Source organism: Tupaia chinensis, unplaced genomic scaffold, assembly GCF_000334495.1.
Source record: "Tupaia chinensis unplaced genomic scaffold, TupChi_1.0 Scaffold000141_1, whole genome shotgun sequence".
NCBI lineage: Eukaryota > Metazoa > Chordata > Mammalia > Scandentia > Tupaiidae > Tupaia > Tupaia belangeri.
The window spans coordinates 2725837-2743027 of NW_006159611.1; the positions used below are offsets into that span (position 1 = coordinate 2725837).

The following is a 17191-nucleotide window of genomic DNA, read 5'->3' on the forward strand; positions in this document are numbered from 1 at the left end:
CTTATTTTGTGCTGCTTATTAAGAAATAGTGTTGCCTAATGCACTGTTTTAGTGACTAGATCACATTTTCCCTACCTGGTACACAAGGAAAGCTTTCTTGGCTTTCAAAAGTACATGTCATTCACTACAGAGACATCACAGTTTCGCCTGCCATCTCTGGAGGTTTTGTTCACATTTCTTTTTTTATTAAAAATCACTTTTGTGAGACATTAAAACCTTACCAATATTCTTGGCCTACAAATCTTAAAAAGGATGAGCCAGCTAACTATGAATATTTCCACCAGAATTTATACTGTAAATTATATCATCTGTAGTATTTTTAAAAGAATGTTGTTTTATACACACACACATTTCTCAGCTGAAAATATTCATCTTTATTCTGGTGTTGCTTAATATGCACTTAATGTAAATTGGTAACTGTTTTGTATTTGAAGCCTGCCACCATCTTTAATTATGAAAAAATATGTGGTTGATAGAAATCTACACTGAAAAGAAACAGAAAAATTTGGGGAAAATTTGGACATGCTTTTGGTATTTAGTTGAAAAATTATGTGATTTAATGAGAATAAATGTGACCGTCCCACAAAGTCACAGAGAAAATATTTCTTACTGTAGCCTTTCTATATCAGGCCTTGGCAAACTATGGATGGTGTCACATCTGGCTGGCTGCCTGCTTTTGTCAATAAAGTTTTATTGGAACACGGCCAGCCTTGCTTGTTTCCATACTGTCTATGCTGTTGACTCTGTAAAGCGGACTGGAATAGTGGTGACACACAGGAAGGCTTTCAGAGGCTAAAGTACTTATTCTCTCTCCCTTGCAGAAAAAGTCTGCCAAAACCTGCTCTGTGCAAATCAAGCATTTCAATTATATTATTTAACTTCTAAACTTGGTCCTTCCTTCTCTCGCTACTCTTCAAAGAACCCAAGGATGGAAAACAGGAATTTGTGCCAGCCCAAGTCTTACCACTTCTAAAAATAATGCCTTGCCTTCCATCCATTCTGCTCTACTGCTGCTGGTTACCTGCCCATCTCAACCTCCTCACTCCCTTCCTCTCCCTCCCCATCCATACCATTAGATGAGCGAGGCTTTCCCTTCCATTCTTCCCCTCTCTCTCTCCCTCCCTCCCTCCCTCTCTCTCTCTCTCTCTCTCTCAAAAGGCACAACTCCAATCCCTTTCCTAGACTACTGAAATGACCTTTAGTGCACTCCACTTCCATGCCCTGCTTTCTTCAATTCCTCCCCCTCAGTACCAGCAGAGAAACCTTGCCCAGATGCCAATGGAGCATGTCACTGTCTTTGTATAAGCCCTCCACTGCCTTTCACCAACTCCGAGAGTCGTTCTAACCTTGCTATCCTAGCACACTGGCATGAGGAGAGGTGCTATACACACACGCACACACACACGCACACACACACGCACACACACACACACACACACACACACACACACACATCTTGCAGGTATTAGAGAACTGTATTTTCTTCTTCTGCCATTGATGTATTGGGTGCATGAGAGAGAGAGAGACAGAGAGAATACACAAGCCCCAATAGGGCCTGGTCATGCCACAATCCCTCCTCTTCCTAAGTTTCCATCCTGTGAGGGGTCTGGATGCCTACACATACCTAGTGAGTTTTTCAAGCTGCCTGGAACAGTGACTGGAACCCTGGTAGGCTATATAGAACCTGGCTTCCTCAGTGCCACCCTAACCATTGCCCCATGGATCTAGCCCAAGAACCAGATTTTGAGATGATTTAGCTTCCAATGAATAAGAATTCTAAACTGTTGTCCTGCATTCTTTTCTGTTATGACCAGTCAGATGTAGCCACAAGAGACACAGAAGAGGCTCATGAAACAGTTTACTCTACTCCCAGGTCCCTGAGACAAGAGGCACGGTACACCACACAGAGCGACCAGAGCGCAGATTGATTGGGGGGGGGGGGAGCGGGCACCAGGCTTGACTAACTCTATTCAAGGGGGCCTTTTCTGATATGTCCAGGAGGGGTTGTGCAAACACCTCCCTATTCTCTCCAAGTAGAAGTGACTGCCAGATTCTCCACTTATGACCTGAAGACATAGAATGATAGTCAATATCCAATGGGCACAGCGCCCTCCCTCTAAAGGAACTCAGCTTCCCCTCCCCATGTTCCTTCACCTCTACGACTCTTAGAACTACACTTACAGGGGTACTTTGAAAAGTTTATGGTAAATTGGAATTAGAATGTGAGTTTTATTTTTGGTGTAAAAACATCTTGGAATCCATGCACATTTTTTTTTATAATATACATTTTCCATAAAATTTTAAAGAAAATCTGTTTAGTTCTTCAAAGGGCAAGAACAGGCTCTTCACACTGCGATTCGGTCCCAGCACTGGCCAGCCCAGACCACGTGCATGTGTCCAGTTACATCACTGAATGCCACTGTTGGGTCCTAATTTATCATGAACTCTTTGAAGACCACTCACATAGTGGGTGCCAAAGAAGGACTTACTGCATGATTGGCTTTCTTTCTGTTGTTTAAAAAAAAAAAAATCAGAGAAAATGCTGATGTTTACAGTTTGAACTCTCCCTAATCTGTTCTCCCAAGGAGTAAAAGGAAAAGGACCTTCACTCACACCTAGGAATGATGAGCTTATGAGCTGGGAGCGACACCACTCAGTGCCTTGAGAGGTAAAGACCTTGACTCAAATATTGAATTTTTAAGTGATTTCATCTCGCTCTTCGGCAGAGGAAGTGTTTGGAATAGCGGCATCCAAGGGCTCATTGCATTGAACAGTATCTTCCACCCACCAAGAAGTCCTCACCCTTGACTCCATGGCAGGAGTGGCAAACTGAGGAGGATTCCTGAAGGATGTAGAGGGTTGCGTAGCCTTGGTTACATCACCCTGAAGAACAGCAGATGCCAGATGTAAGCAGAAGGGGTATTTCAAGAAGTTTTGAAGACTCTCTAAAATAAAGCACACAACCTCACTCTTAATCCTGTACTCACCAGACATGAAAATATAATGTCTAAAACATATGTAACTAGTCCCAGTCAGTTTTTTTGAACCTATGAGACTTTCTTTTTTTTTAATTTGAGGCTTTGTCTCTATGTGTAGTTGTTAAATGAACCAATTAGTAGTGAAAATTTCAAACAACCACTTTACACGTTGAAATTTCATATAACTATCTTTAGTTTTTAAAAACTGAATTGACTAGTTACATTTCTCTCATGAAGTTACAGGGTATAATTAGAGCTTATGACCCAGTGACAATGAAATAGTACCTTTTCACCTTGTAGTCACTATTTAAAAAAAGGGAAGAAAGCCTATTAAAGAATTATTTTAGAAGCACTGTGAGAGTTTAGCCATGAGATTATTCAGTCTGGACATGAACTGTGAACAAAACGTTGATTTCTGGGTTTTCAACAATAGCACAGGAAATAATTAAACTTAATCAGTGACAAGAAACTTGTGAAACTGGCCCTGTTAGTGGGCTATTTTGCCCTCAGAAGCTTTCCTGAAAACATAGGGTAATTCCATTAGTGCTGACTTTGCCCACCTGTAGCAAAATAGTTTCCTGAGGGCAGAGTAGACGTGAATGGAAACCACATCGTGATGAAGGGAAAATCTGGGATGATTTATGTGTGTGGTCTGACTTGAAAGTGGGTGGCAGAGGGAAGGAAAAAAAAATTAATGACCTTTCCAGGACCCTTTTACTTTTCTAGTTCTATGGAAATAGCTGTGCTCCATGGAGCTGGAGAGATAAAACAAGAGCTAAAGGAAAGCATAACAGATTATTATTGAAATATTTTTGAGGAAAAGAAAAATGTGTGTGTGAAAACTCGGTGGGATCATGTTCCTGGAATGAAGAATGTCACATATACAGGTACATGTATTGGCAGTTGGATGCGGAGAATAAAGCAAGTCAAATTATAGGAGTCGTTTTCAAAATCCAACAGTGAACAATCAACTAACTTGGGCGCAGACGGTGGGGCAGTGGTAACACACTGGACTCACCCAGGGAGGTCCCGGGTTTGTGTCCCAGGGCTGCCCCTTGCACACTGGGTGTGACTGTCACACTGGCCAACCATTCAGTGGCTCAGCTGTGCGTCGATCATAGCATGGACCCCACTGGGCTATTCTCACTCTGTGTCTCTCTTTCATGAAACAAAGAAAAAAAAGAAACCTTAAGAAGTAACCAAATGAGTAATCGTATTTATTTAAGCAACGTCTGCTTAGTGCTTACTGTGTAGCTGACACCATGTGGGTATCAATTGATTTCATCTTCATGACAGCCCTATATGGTAGGCACTATTGACTTACGCATTTCACCAGGGCCCAGGGAGATTCAGGATTTGTATAGGGGCTCACAGCTAGTAGGCAGAGAGTCCAGGTTCAAATGAGGGCACTCTGGCTTGAAGCCCTACTCTTAACCTCATGGATAATGGACTTACCCAGAGAAAAATGGAGTGAGGTATTGGGGAATACACAACATTAGTCATGCCCAGTGTTGCTAGGAATTAAAGCAGCACTAGATTAATCTTTACAGCACTGGAGGATGTTCTGAAGGGTACCTGCCCGACTCCCCACAACATCAAAGTGATTCAGGCAGCCTTGTGAGCTACTTCCTGACTGAGATATAACTTAGTACAGTGATTCCACTAACAGTGTTGAAAATGCAAGTTGTTTTTTAATCAATTTTCATGTATCACAAAAGAATGTTTCTTAAGCTTTTTTTCTGGAAAACTTATCTTAAAACTTTATCTCAACTAAAGCGCAGGGAAATGAGAGATGATATTTATTAGCTCAGTCTGTCTATGATTAAAATATTGCATGGCTAACGATTCACAGGACTGCAAGATTATCTGTTCTATGGAGCAAGTGTAACTTCCTTCAACATCAACTGGAATCGATTCAGAATTTTCTGTGTGTGAGGAAGAAATCTATATGATTTCGCCAACATTTTCATGGCTTCTACTCAAATGACTCTACTTTCATCAAGATCAAAATATTATTACAAAAGAATTTTTCTTCATCGGCAACTTAAGACACTTCTCTTTCCCGACCGCCTGATCTTCTCTGATAATGTCATTCATGAGTCTGGTGAAAGTAAACTTACTAATTTGACAAATGGTTGACTACACTCTGGGGTCTCCTTTGATCCTGAAGGATGCTGGACTCCGATCCTCTCAGGCCAGTTTCCAGGGAGTCCTGTTCTTAGCCATCTCAGACTGTATAGTCAGCTCTGTACTCAGCATTGCCAAGCGCTGGTGGCATTCTTGACTCCTGTAGAGACTTTGGCTCTCAGCTGAAGAACCTACTGAATACCTCCTACATGCAAATCCACTAAGTAGGACAAGCTAGACAAGCTTGATGCAACACAGGACCATAGCTCCTACTGCAAAGACCGATTGCTTGTGCAAGGCAGAGTAGAAGTACTCTGAACAGAGAGAGGCTGGCTTTGTTGGAGTTTTAGTAGGGAGAGTGCCAGCGATAACCCATGTCTTTAATTCCCTATTGAAGTAGACTTCTTCAAGGCCAAGTTAAAAGGAGCCAGTCTCTGTGATGTCTTCCCTCATCATGCCAGCTGGGAATGATCCCTGCTCTGCCATGAGTGGTGCAGACCAAGTGCTGTGAGAGTGTAGGGATCACACGCTAAATGTGTGTGTGCATGTGTGTGTGCATGTGTGTGTGCATGTGTGTGTGTGTGTGCCCTCCTCTGAGTTCATAAAGTCTGAGAGGAGAAGTAAAATACTGCATGGAACTTTTCTATGGAAGGAAATACAGAGCACGTAAAAGACCTAAGTGCCATGCTCATCACATGCCTGATTGACTAAAATGTATGTCCTGCTCTCAGATGTATTTTGGCCCAGAAGTCTATGGACACGTTGAGCGATAATATCAAGTTATTTCCCGGCCTCAGACTAGTGTCTATCTTGCCTGCTTTTCTCATTTGTAAAACAAGGTAGAAGGAGACTATACAGTTCTAAAGAGCAAACAAGGCCGTCACAGGACTCACAGGAAATCCTATCTTTAAATAGATATGACCACTTCAGGGCAAAAACGGAGCATCTGGAAGGTAGAGCAGCAGGAAGGGCAACTGCAGATACTAGAGAGAGGAAGGATGTGGTAACGCGGCGGTGGGTACGAGAGCACAGGAAGGAGGAGGACGGGAAAAGGTACGTTTGACTGACAAAAGCATGGGAAGCTATTTGCTGCTGCTGCTGTGTAGGGGAATGTCTTTGTCTTGACCGATAGGCATGGTAATTGTGCTGGAAAAAGAAAAGTGGTACAATGCAAAGCTATATGTGATTAAATGTAATATGAAAACTAGATACAAAAGATCACTACTAGATCTTGCCTACTTGTAGATAATTATACTTCCAGTTCTTGCCCCCACCTACCACACACACACGTGTGCATGCACACACTCACACTCCTCTCTCTTCACACTACTTCTCTCTAGCTACTATTCCTCTTCCCTTTAAAAACAAAACTTCTCAAGAGAATTGTGAATACGCTCACTCTACCTCCATAACTTCTCTTCTTCCATTCTTGTGAAAAAAAGGAGGAAAATAAAATAGATACAATATTCTAGGATGATTATGTCTTCTATGTTATTACCCTTTTGTTAGCTCTTAAAAATTAAGACAAATCCTCTAAATATAAAACTTTCAGATCATAAATGATACAACTGTAAAAGAAACTAGACCTTTCTAATGAGTCAAATCCCCCCTTCTCTCTCTACTCCCACTCTCAGACAGTGCAGCCAAACCCTTCCTGTGGCGTGATGCAGCAGCAGAGATCTTTAAGGTAAAGGGTCAGCTTTTCCAGCTCTCCCACTTACCAGCTGTCTGAATGAAGCGAGCTGCCAAGTGAGAAGTTGGGCTCTTATATCTGTGCACTTGGTATGGAAATGACTTATTAGCAATCATATTACCAGGAACAGATACCTGAGAATTCCTCTCCACCGCCAGGTACACAGAGATACTCCAGAGCTGTCCTTCCCTTTCAGTTGAAAATGGCAAGTAGAACACCAGTCTTGAAACAACCAGGGTCTGACTCGATGACTCAGCCCTGCAGAGAGGAAAACCTGCCTTCCCTTAACCAGGGCGAGTTCAGAAGGTTCCAGGACAGGAGGCAGCCCAGCCTCAGCTCTTCCCCGTTCCTTTCACTGCATATATTTTTATCTTTGATAATCTGAGAACTGTGGTGTTTGTCTTCAAAGGCGGGAAGTTTGGACATCTGGTGCCCTGGGTACCCACTCTCTGGATTACGCAGCATTAGCCAGACAACCAAAACACCAAACATCTCCTCCTTACAGAAGCTCAGCCAGCCCAATCAAAACACCATTTCGCTGTGCCTGACACACCTAGGGGAAGAGCAAACACCACGCCACCCTCCAGCTGCAAGCCCCAAACAGAGCTGAGTCAGGGTGAGGCCATTGCTGTGGCTGTCTGAAAGACTTCTGAGCAAGTCCGCACTGCTCAGAAGCTGATGGAGGAACTGCCAAGGATGACTTGACCCCGTGTCACTTACCGTTGTAAATGTACATTTAATACATGTTTATGCTTTATTAATCTATAAGTACCACCTATTCATACTATGTTCTATGCTTTATCCACATAATTTTATTACATACATTATTATATATAAACACAAAATTTGGTGGCTCTGACTTCACCAGTAAAATACCTGCCTACACTATACTTCCCTACTCTATTTTTTACTTACTTTCTTTCACGGATTCAGCAAGTTCCGTCAATGCTGTCACTAAAATATGGGGTTGCCTTTTTGCATAGAAAAGCATAGAAAAAGATGTCATGACTTTCCTGACGACCTAATAATGCTCATTACACTCACTACCTGGTCTAGGCCCTCATTTCCAGCCTACAATATTGTGCTCAATGTCCAGAGAGATTTTGGTCATTTCTGGTTCTCTTGAGTCTAATCTTTAGTTGTAAAATGATCTTTTCAAAAAGTAAATCAGTTCACGGAACGCGTGTCACAGGAAACCCAATCAGATTAGGGAATTCTCCACTCCCACCAGAAACACAGAGTCTCTAGAATTGCAACATCCCACATGCCCACAGCAAAGTTTGGACAAAGTCAGAGACCAGCCCTACCTTGCCATCCAGGACAGGCCCAGGGAGCACTTATTGGTACATAATGTAGGACGTTCCGTTTGCCCCAGAAGTTCTCAGGAGTTGCCTGGTAACAAGGTCCTCTTTCTTGTGGACAGGGATGAGATGAAGTTTTGGCAAGACTCATTTGCACATTGGCCATTAGCTCCCTCATATGACCTGGCAATGACAATCAGAAAAATATCAGTGTGATCTTAGCACTTCATTCGGTGTCATTCTTAGCACTTAGATCCTCAGTACTTTATTGTGCCATGCTCTAGAGAAGTCTCCTTTCAAAAGGAAATAAAATTCACTGTACTTTATTTCATATGGATGTGTTCAGCCTCAGCCAGCAAGACTCGTGAGCACATGTGCATTCCTAACCTACACAGGCAGGCCTTGGGATGTGAACTTGGTACCTTCTCATATGGAGGGCTTCAGCACTGAGTAATGTGTGTTACTGCTATGCCACTGCAGCTTTTGTTCTGTTTGATTGGGTTGTTTGTTTTCTTATTATTGAGCTCTAAGAGTTCTTTATCAACTCTAGATATATGTACTTCTTTGATTACATGCTTTGCAAATATTTTCTCCCAATCTCTTGTTTGTATTTTTATTTTCTTAATTTAGTATTTATTTTTACAGTTGACTTATATAGATGACCATGAATATTCATTTTCCTTTTAAGGTACAGATATAGGTTTCATTCTTTGTTACTTGCTTTTTAACATATTATAAAATCATACATTAGATCTGTAAAATTGGGGACCAGCAGATGGCATGATGGTTACATTGCTGCACTCCCATGTAGTTGACTGCTGTTCGAGTCTTAAACCCAGTGGCTTAAAACTCATGCTGGATGTGTGTGTATGCATGCCCAAAATCCCCAGAGGAGAATGAAGGAGGAGAGATCGTGGCATGGCCATCCCCCATGCAGGGTGTGGGGGGGGTGATTTCTTGCTTTCTGTCCCTCTGTCTCTCTGGTGAGTACATTTGCCCTATAACAAAAATCTCTAAAAACAAAAAAAATAGTTAAATTGAATGATTTTTAATACATTCACATGGTCAAATAGCCAAAACCACTACCTAATCCCAGAACCTTTTAATCCTCCCAAAGCAAAATCATAATCTGTAGCCGTCACTCTCGATCCGCCGCTCCTTCCCCACCTGCAAGCTTCTGAAGCACTAGTATACTTTCTATCTCTATATAGTTTTCTATTTCGGACACTCGTTGTAAAGCCTATCACGCAATACACAGCCTTTGTGACGACTTCTCTTACGGTGATGCTCTCAAGGTCACCCTTGTAGCAGCAGGGTATGCGCTGTATTTCTTCCTATGACCAACACCGCCCATTACATGGACATACCGCATTGCATTTGCATCAGATTACGGGCATTTAGGTTGCTTCTACATTTTAGTTAGTATGAATAATGCTGCTGTGGAGACTTGTGTACGAGTTTTATGTGAGCAAATGTTTTCATTTTTCTTGAGTGTATATAGAGGAGTAGAATTTCTCTATCTCATGGTAACCCTATGTTTAAATTTCGAATAATTGCTGAAAAATGATTATGGCATTTTACATTCCCACCAGCAATATTATGGGGATTCTAATTTCTTTACTAGTACTTGTTATTACCTGTTAAATGGGTGTAAAGTGGCATTATATTATTGTAAACTGCCCCTTTAAAAAAAAAAAAAGTACATGTTTGCCGCATGTAACCCAAACTGTACCAATAACAACAGGTGGTGAGCAAATTCAGTAACAAATAGTATAAGGTAAATGTTTGTAGTAGTATGTGTTAGGAAGTACTACAATGACCAGGGACCAGCAGGTGGCGTGGTGGTTAAGGTGGTGGACACTCCCACGTGGCCAGTCACAGCTCAAGTCCCAGACCTGGCGGCTTGCTTTCTTACTTTTCCTCTTCTCTCTCTCTGACCAAACTAAAAATAAATGAATGAATAAATATAATTAAATACATATTTTTTTAAAAAAGAAATACTAAAATGACCAAATGAAAGATAACATTTTTGTCTTTTCTTTACAAATTTCAACAAAAAGAGGGACAGGTAGTGACACAGCAGTAAGACACAATGCTCTGTGAGGCTAACCCACATGCGCAAGTTCACGCTCGCCTTCGGAGACCGGAGGACACTACTGCGCATGTGTATGCCTATAACCTGGGCTGACTGGAGCTAGGGCATGGGGATTGCTCGGTCAAGACTCCATTGAGATTGCCTTTCTTTCTGTTTCTCACTCTCTGTTTCCTTCACTCCTGGAAAAAAATGAATAGACTTTAGAAACAGTAGAAAGAGGTCAGCAAGTGGCATAGTGATTAAGGCACTGGATTTCCCAATGGCCAACCATGGTTTGAGTCCCAGACCCAGAGGCTTAAAATCATGCCAGACATGTGTGTGTGCCAAAAATCCTGAGAGGAGAATGGAGAAGGGATTGTGGCATGGCCAGCCCCCCTGTGATGAGATCTCTCACTTTCCCTCTCTCTGTGTCTCTCTGTTTTTCTCTAGTAAGTGCACAAGCCTCATGGCAAAAACCTGGAAGAAGAAGAAGAAAAAAAGCACGGGAGCTCTGTAGCACTGATGGACGGTTAAACTCCTGGGTTCTTCCTGACCCATGCCTAGGAGGCCTGGGTCTATGGCTTTGAGTAGGTATGTGCCAGGCACCTGCTTATGAGAGGAATTACTCATAGGACAGAAAGCAGAGCAGCAAATGCTTTACTCCCTGCTCCTCCAGTGTATTCAGGAGAGCTGCAAGTTTCACGGGCCATGTGAGATGAAAGACAAAACTGGCCCCAAACACCCCTCGGCCAACGCTCATGGCCAGAAGCACAAGTGAACTCCCTAAGCTGTGTCATGGGCTTCTTACTGGACGTCGGGACTGGGTGTTGTGCCGGCTGGCTGTCTGTCCGAGGGCCGCTGAACACTCCGCTCTTCTTTCCTGGCCCTCTCTTTCTATTTCGGACACTCGTTGTAAAGCCTATCACGCAATACACAGCCTTTGTGACGACTTCTCTTACGGTGATGCTCTCAAGGTCACCCTTGTAGCAGCAGGGTATGCGCTGTATTTCTTCCTATGACCAACACCGCCCATTACATGGACATACCGCATTGCATTTGCATCAGATTACGGGCATTTAGGTTGCTTCTACATTTTAGTTAGTATGAATAATGCTGCTGTGGAGACTTGTGTACGAGTTTTATGTGAGCAAATGTTTTCATTTTTCTTGAGTGTATATAGAGGAGTAGAATTTCTGTATCTCATGGTAACCCTATGTTTAAATTTTGAATAATTGCTGAAAAATGATTATGGCATTTTACATTCCCACCAGCAATATTATGGGGATTCTAATTTCTTTACTAGTACTTGTTATTACCTGTTAAATGGGTGTAAAGTGGCATTATATTATTGTAAACTGCCCCTTTAAAAAAAAAAAAAGTACATGTTTGCCGCATGTAACCCAAACTGTACCAATAACAACAGGTGGTGAGCAAATTCAGTAACAAATAGTATAAGGTAAATGTTTGTAGTAGTCTGTGTTAGGAAGTACTAAAATGACCAGGGACCAGCAGGTGGCGTGGTGGTTAAGGTGGTGGACACTCCCACGTGGCCAGTCACAGCTCAAGTCCCAGACCTGGCGGCTTGCTTTCTTACTTTTCCTCTTCTCTCTCTCTGACCAAACTAAAAATAAATGAATGAATAAATATAATTAAATACATATTTTTTTAAAAAAGAAATACTAAAATGACCAAATGAAAGATAACATTTTTGTCTTTTCTTTACAAATTTCAACAAAAAGAGGGACAGGTAGTGACACAGCAGTAAGACACAATGCTCTGTGAGGCTAACCCACATGCGCAAGTTCACGCTCGCCTTCGGAGACCGGAGGACACTACTGCGCATGTGTATGCCTATAACCTGGGCTGACTGGAGCTAGGGCATGGGGATTGCTCGGTCAAGACTCCATTGAGATTGCCTTTCTTTCTGTTTCTCACTCTCTGTTTCCTTCACTCCTGGAAAAAAATGAATAGACTTTAGAAACAGTAGAAAGAGGTCAGCAAGTGGCATAGTGATTAAGGCACTGGATTTCCCAATGGCCAACCATGGTTTGAGTCCCAGACCCAGAGGCTTAAAATCATGCCAGACATGTGTGTGTGCCAAAAATCCTGAGAGGAGAATGGAGAAGGGATTGTGGCATGGCCAGCCCCCCTGTGATGAGATCTCTCACTTTCCCTCTCTCTGTGTCTCTCTGTTTTTCTCTAGTAAGTGCACAAGCCTCATGGCAAAAACCTGGAAGAAGAAGAAGAAAAAAAGCACGGGAGCTCTGTAGCACTGATGGACGGTTAAACTCCTGGGTTCTTCCTGACCCATGCCTAGGAGGCCTGGGTCTATGGCTTTGAGTAGGTATGTGCCAGGCACCTGCTTATGAGAGGAATTACTCATAGGACAGAAAGCAGAGCAGCAAATGCTTTACTCCCTGCTCCTCCAGTGTATTCAGGAGAGCTGCAAGTTTCACGGGCCATGTGAGATGAAAGACAAAACTGGCCCCAAACACCCCTCGGCCAACGCTCATGGCCAGAAGCACAAGTGAACTCCCTAAGCTGTGTCATGGGCTTCTTACTGGACGTCGGGACTGGGTGTTGTGCCGGCTGGCTGTCTGTCCGAGGGCCGCTGAACACTCCGCTCTTCTTTCCTGGCCCTCTCTCTGACTATAGCAGTGGGAAGAGACATTGATCTGTGTGCAGAAAACAAAGCTCAGAGGCGAGAGCCGTCTGATGCGCTAAACCAGCAGATACCGACGAGGAACTTAGGAACAAACGAGGACTGCTGAGAGTCCTGCTAAGAGACTGAGTAAGCCACAACAGAGGCAGTTCTGGAACAAATGATCGGCATGCAGAAAGTGCATGGAGTTTTCCTTCTAAATATAACCTGGTACGCTTTGCTGAAGTGGGGGCAAACCCAAAGGATTCAGCCTTCACAATACCCTCTCACGTTCCCGAGCCGACACTCCTGTTTAAGCGCACGTATGGGCCAGCCTTCACTGGATCACGAGGTGCTGCTTCTGAGCCACTGTGGTGGACATGTAGATACACCCCTCAACCTCCCAGACATGAGAGACTTCCATATCCTAAAAAAGGATGCTGTTTACCTTAACTGGAGATGAGAGAAATGGAACTTACATGAATAAATACCTATCTGCAGTTTTATTGAGTGCTAACCCTCTATCTGAGACAAAACGCGATGCTTTTTTCAGCACTAGAGCTCTTCTGGAGGGGCGGATGCACTGGGACATGCATTAACGCTCCAGAAACACACAGCCTGTCACCGTTTCCTGCTCGCGGCTTAATTAAAAGGGATGTCAGACACTTCTGAAAAGGCTCTGGTAAATTGTCAAATTCCACAAAAGAAAGAAAATTTTAGATAAAAAGCACCTTATGGAAATTATGCCTTCCCCAGCCCAATTTCCTTCCTCCTTCCAAGCACTGTTACCATCATTTCGGCGACTTTTGTCTGGCATTTAAAAATGAAATGCGATTCTCTTATTCACTTCTTGGCATGGTTCCCTGAAATATTCCGCTAAGTGTTTTCAATTATGTGCCAGTCCTAACAGGATCTCGGGAAGAGGTTTTAAAAGGTGTCTCATCCAGTAGTGTATTATGCATCTGAATGAGATCCATGTTGCAAAAAATATATAGATACATTAAGTAATGCTAAAAAATCTTATAACTTCAAATGAATATGCTCGTAAATAATAGAACATACCTTCCAAAAAGCTTAAAACGTTCCAGGGTCATTTTAAACCATTGCATAAGAAGACCATTGAATTTTATAAGCGATGAAGTTGCAAATGAAATCTAAAATCAACATTATCACACTGGACCCCTAGTATTATTTGGTTCTATAGATTTAGCTACGTCACGCAGGAAATAGGTTACTTATTGGCAAGTAACTTGAGCGATATAAATGCACAGGAAAACACACCTAACGTGTGGGATCAGATTTATCTGCTAGAACCTGCACTGGCTTAAGAAAGAGAACTGTTGGCTCCTAGTGCAGGCTTCACAATTTCTAAGTGTGGACTTTGCAGAGTGCATAGGCATTCCACACTTAACTTCTTTATCCTGTAAGTGGGGACAATTATACATACCCTGCTTATCCTGTGGCAATGTCCCGCTGCTCACAGATATGTATGCCCATGCATCCTTTCTAGATTTTGTTCAAGCAAAGGAGAATCCTATCAGAGCCCAATTTGGTTGGTTGTGTCCTTTTATTTCTTTATTTTTAATTTTTTTTTGGATTTTTGCCAGAGGTCACATGTACTCGCTGGAGAGAAACAGAGAGAGAGAAAGTGAGAAATCATTCCCCAGAGGGGATTGGCATAGTCCATTCTTTTCTTTTCCATTCTTCTCTTGGGATTTGGGCATACACCCACATGCATTCAGCCTATTTTTCAAGCCCCAGGTCCAGGACTCAAACCAAGGAGTCAGCCATATGTGATTGAGCACCTGAACCATTATGCCACCTGCTGGCCCATTTGTGTCCATTTTATTTTGTTGCATTTTCTACCAAAGATTCATAATTGCTTGGAGATTTAAGACCTAGACCTTCAGAAAGTAAAGTAAGTGGAGGATGAAAGCAAAAAGGCTAATACAAATCTGACATTGGAGTATCATTACTGGCAAGCAGGGGCTAGAAGAGTGAAGGTTTTTATAGAGAGCATATCTGTTTTAATGATTCTGTTGTGGGATGGCTCTCCAGGTTGCTGGTGTGCACAAACAATGAACAAATTATGCCAACAGAGAAAGTAAAGGATAGTTTATTGAGCAAAAGTGAAAGTATACTTTGGAGAGGTAGGAGCAGAGGACAAGAGAGAATGAGTGGTTCAAGGGCCCTGGCTACTGCTTTCAATAGGGTTTATAATTCCTTAACTGGTTGATTATTGGCTAGGCCTACTAATTGCTTGCATCCCATTGGCTATATATCGAACATGGCTGGGCTCACTGATTCATCTCATTGGCTATATCAGATGTGGCTGGTCACACTGAGTTATCTCATTGGCTGTTAGCTAGGAATTTCCTACTGAAAATCTCATACATGGAGCAGGGAATTTTCTGCTGTGATTGTTTTTTTCTAACTAGCCATGTGCTATAGCCTCATTACCTGCTTCCATTTTTCAGCTTTCTTCCTGCTTCAATTCCTGAGATGTTTATTATCTTTAGGCATGGTTACAGAATTTTAAATAGAAACAAAAATTAAAACTACAAATGAAATTTTAGAATATGTAAATAAAAAAGTTATAAACTCTTGTAATTTTGAAAAAACTCTTGTAAAATTCTGAAAAACAAATTATCCAAGAAAATTGGCCCTTGTGAAATTCCTATTTTGATAGATTAACGAGGCTGGGAATATTATTGCTGGGAAAACACCCTGCTTGATTAATTAAAAAAAAATGTAAAATCCTTTGTCATTTGCCATCAGGATAAATGCTGTAATAAGTAATTGTTCTCTGAGTAGCAGCTTTTCAAAAGTGTCATTTCATTCCTTTTTTTGCATGTTTCACAAATTTGAATATTCCCGAAAGACAGTCGTATGCCTTCGGCATGAATAAGATGATTATAGGATGACAGAATTTTCCTCGAGAGCCATTTTAAGAGTCATTATATGTACTTTGTCAACTTGCAGTTGGATGCCAGATGCATTAGGCTGTGAGACTATCTAAAATAAAACAGAATGAAATAATCACAGCAATTGACCAGTTGCAAACTGAAAAGAGAAGTGTGCATATCATGATTTCTTAAAAATTTCTTTTTGCATCTAAGCTTAATGGCTGGACTCACCGAGCCTTCACCTCTCTTTCCTGTGTCTGACCCTGTGTCAGGGAAGCATGGTTACTGTCATCCTGTGTAGGTCTCAATAATTAGATGGCAGTCTTCTTTTCTCCAAACTGGCTGTCATGAACACACATCTAATAGGATTTGCTGCTGCTTCCTATTGATTAAAAAAAAATTGCTTTAGGTATCTTTAAAAAACTATGACCGAGGAAAGCCTGATGTGTAGGGGGAGAAAAGGTACCCAACTAGTGTTTAGTTAGCGTTCACTCTGTCCACAGCCAGGATCATTCCATAGCTTGGCCAGTCAGACTGGGCCATCAGGTGCTGCCCTGTGCTTTATTGTGATGAAGAGGAACGAAGGAGAATGTTAGTTACACTGTCAAGTACCAGTCTACTGCCCAAGGTGGCTAAAAGTGGCCAAGGAGAGATGCTGAGTCCTGTTGTTGGTGTATATGTGTGTCCTCCTGGGAAACCCACGCTGCCTGTGTGGACCACCGAGGTCTGGAGCTGGCTGGGACTTGGCAACCATGAAGAGTATTGGCTTATCCAGTCAATATCTGCTCAGTGAGTTCTGTGGGCCTGGCTCTGTTCTGCACACACGAGACACAGAAGTTCATGAGAAGGGCAAAGTCCCCAAGTCCTCGTTCCAGCGGACCTTAGATTCTAGGATGTGCACACTAAGGAGAGCCGTGGGGACAGAGGATGGCCAGGCAGTAATGCAAGTGGACCCATGTTGGAAAACCCTGGGTTCGCAGCCTGAGACTTCCCTGAGCATGCTGGCATGAGCTGCATGATCTTGGAGCCAGCCATAATGCCCAGGGTTCAGATCCTGGACCAACCTGCACACACTTGGCACACCTGTGGGGAGAGGGAGGCTCACGGCATGGCAAGACCTCATTAGAAGTCCCTGTCAATGATCTCTCTTTCTAGAAACAAACTCTCTGGGCAAAACACATGATTCAGGCTGGCTGAGATGGTGGTGGATCATGGTGATTTTAATGGTACCTGTGTCTCTCTCTCTCTCTCCGTGTGTGTGTGTGTGTGTGTGTGTGTCGTGGAACGAATAATTAAATAAACCTAAAATAAAAGAAAGGAAGGAAGCAAGCCTTTTCTGGGGAGGTAACTTTGAAGCTGAGACCTGGACAAGGAGGAGGAAAAGTCATTTGGCAGAGAGGCCATCAAGTCCAACGCCCAGGAGGGAATAAATGAGATGAGGCTTGTGAGATGACCAAAAACAATGCCAACG

The 17191-nt window shown here is 42.5% G+C and overlaps 1 long non-coding RNA gene across 1 annotated transcript in view; it reads right to left on the reverse strand.

The window, feature by feature from the left end:
- The window catches only part of LOC102495670 (uncharacterized), a 19323-nt gene extending 11195 nt beyond the window's left edge, over window positions 1-8128 (reverse strand). Inside the window, exons 1-2 of the long non-coding RNA XR_334058.1 lie at window positions 8106-8128; window positions 2803-2945 (exon numbers count right to left, since the gene is read on the reverse strand). This is a non-coding gene — a long non-coding RNA (uncharacterized LOC102495670). The remainder of the gene's footprint in view (window positions 1-2802; window positions 2946-8105) is intronic.
- Window positions 8129-17191: the final 9063 nt, after the last annotated feature.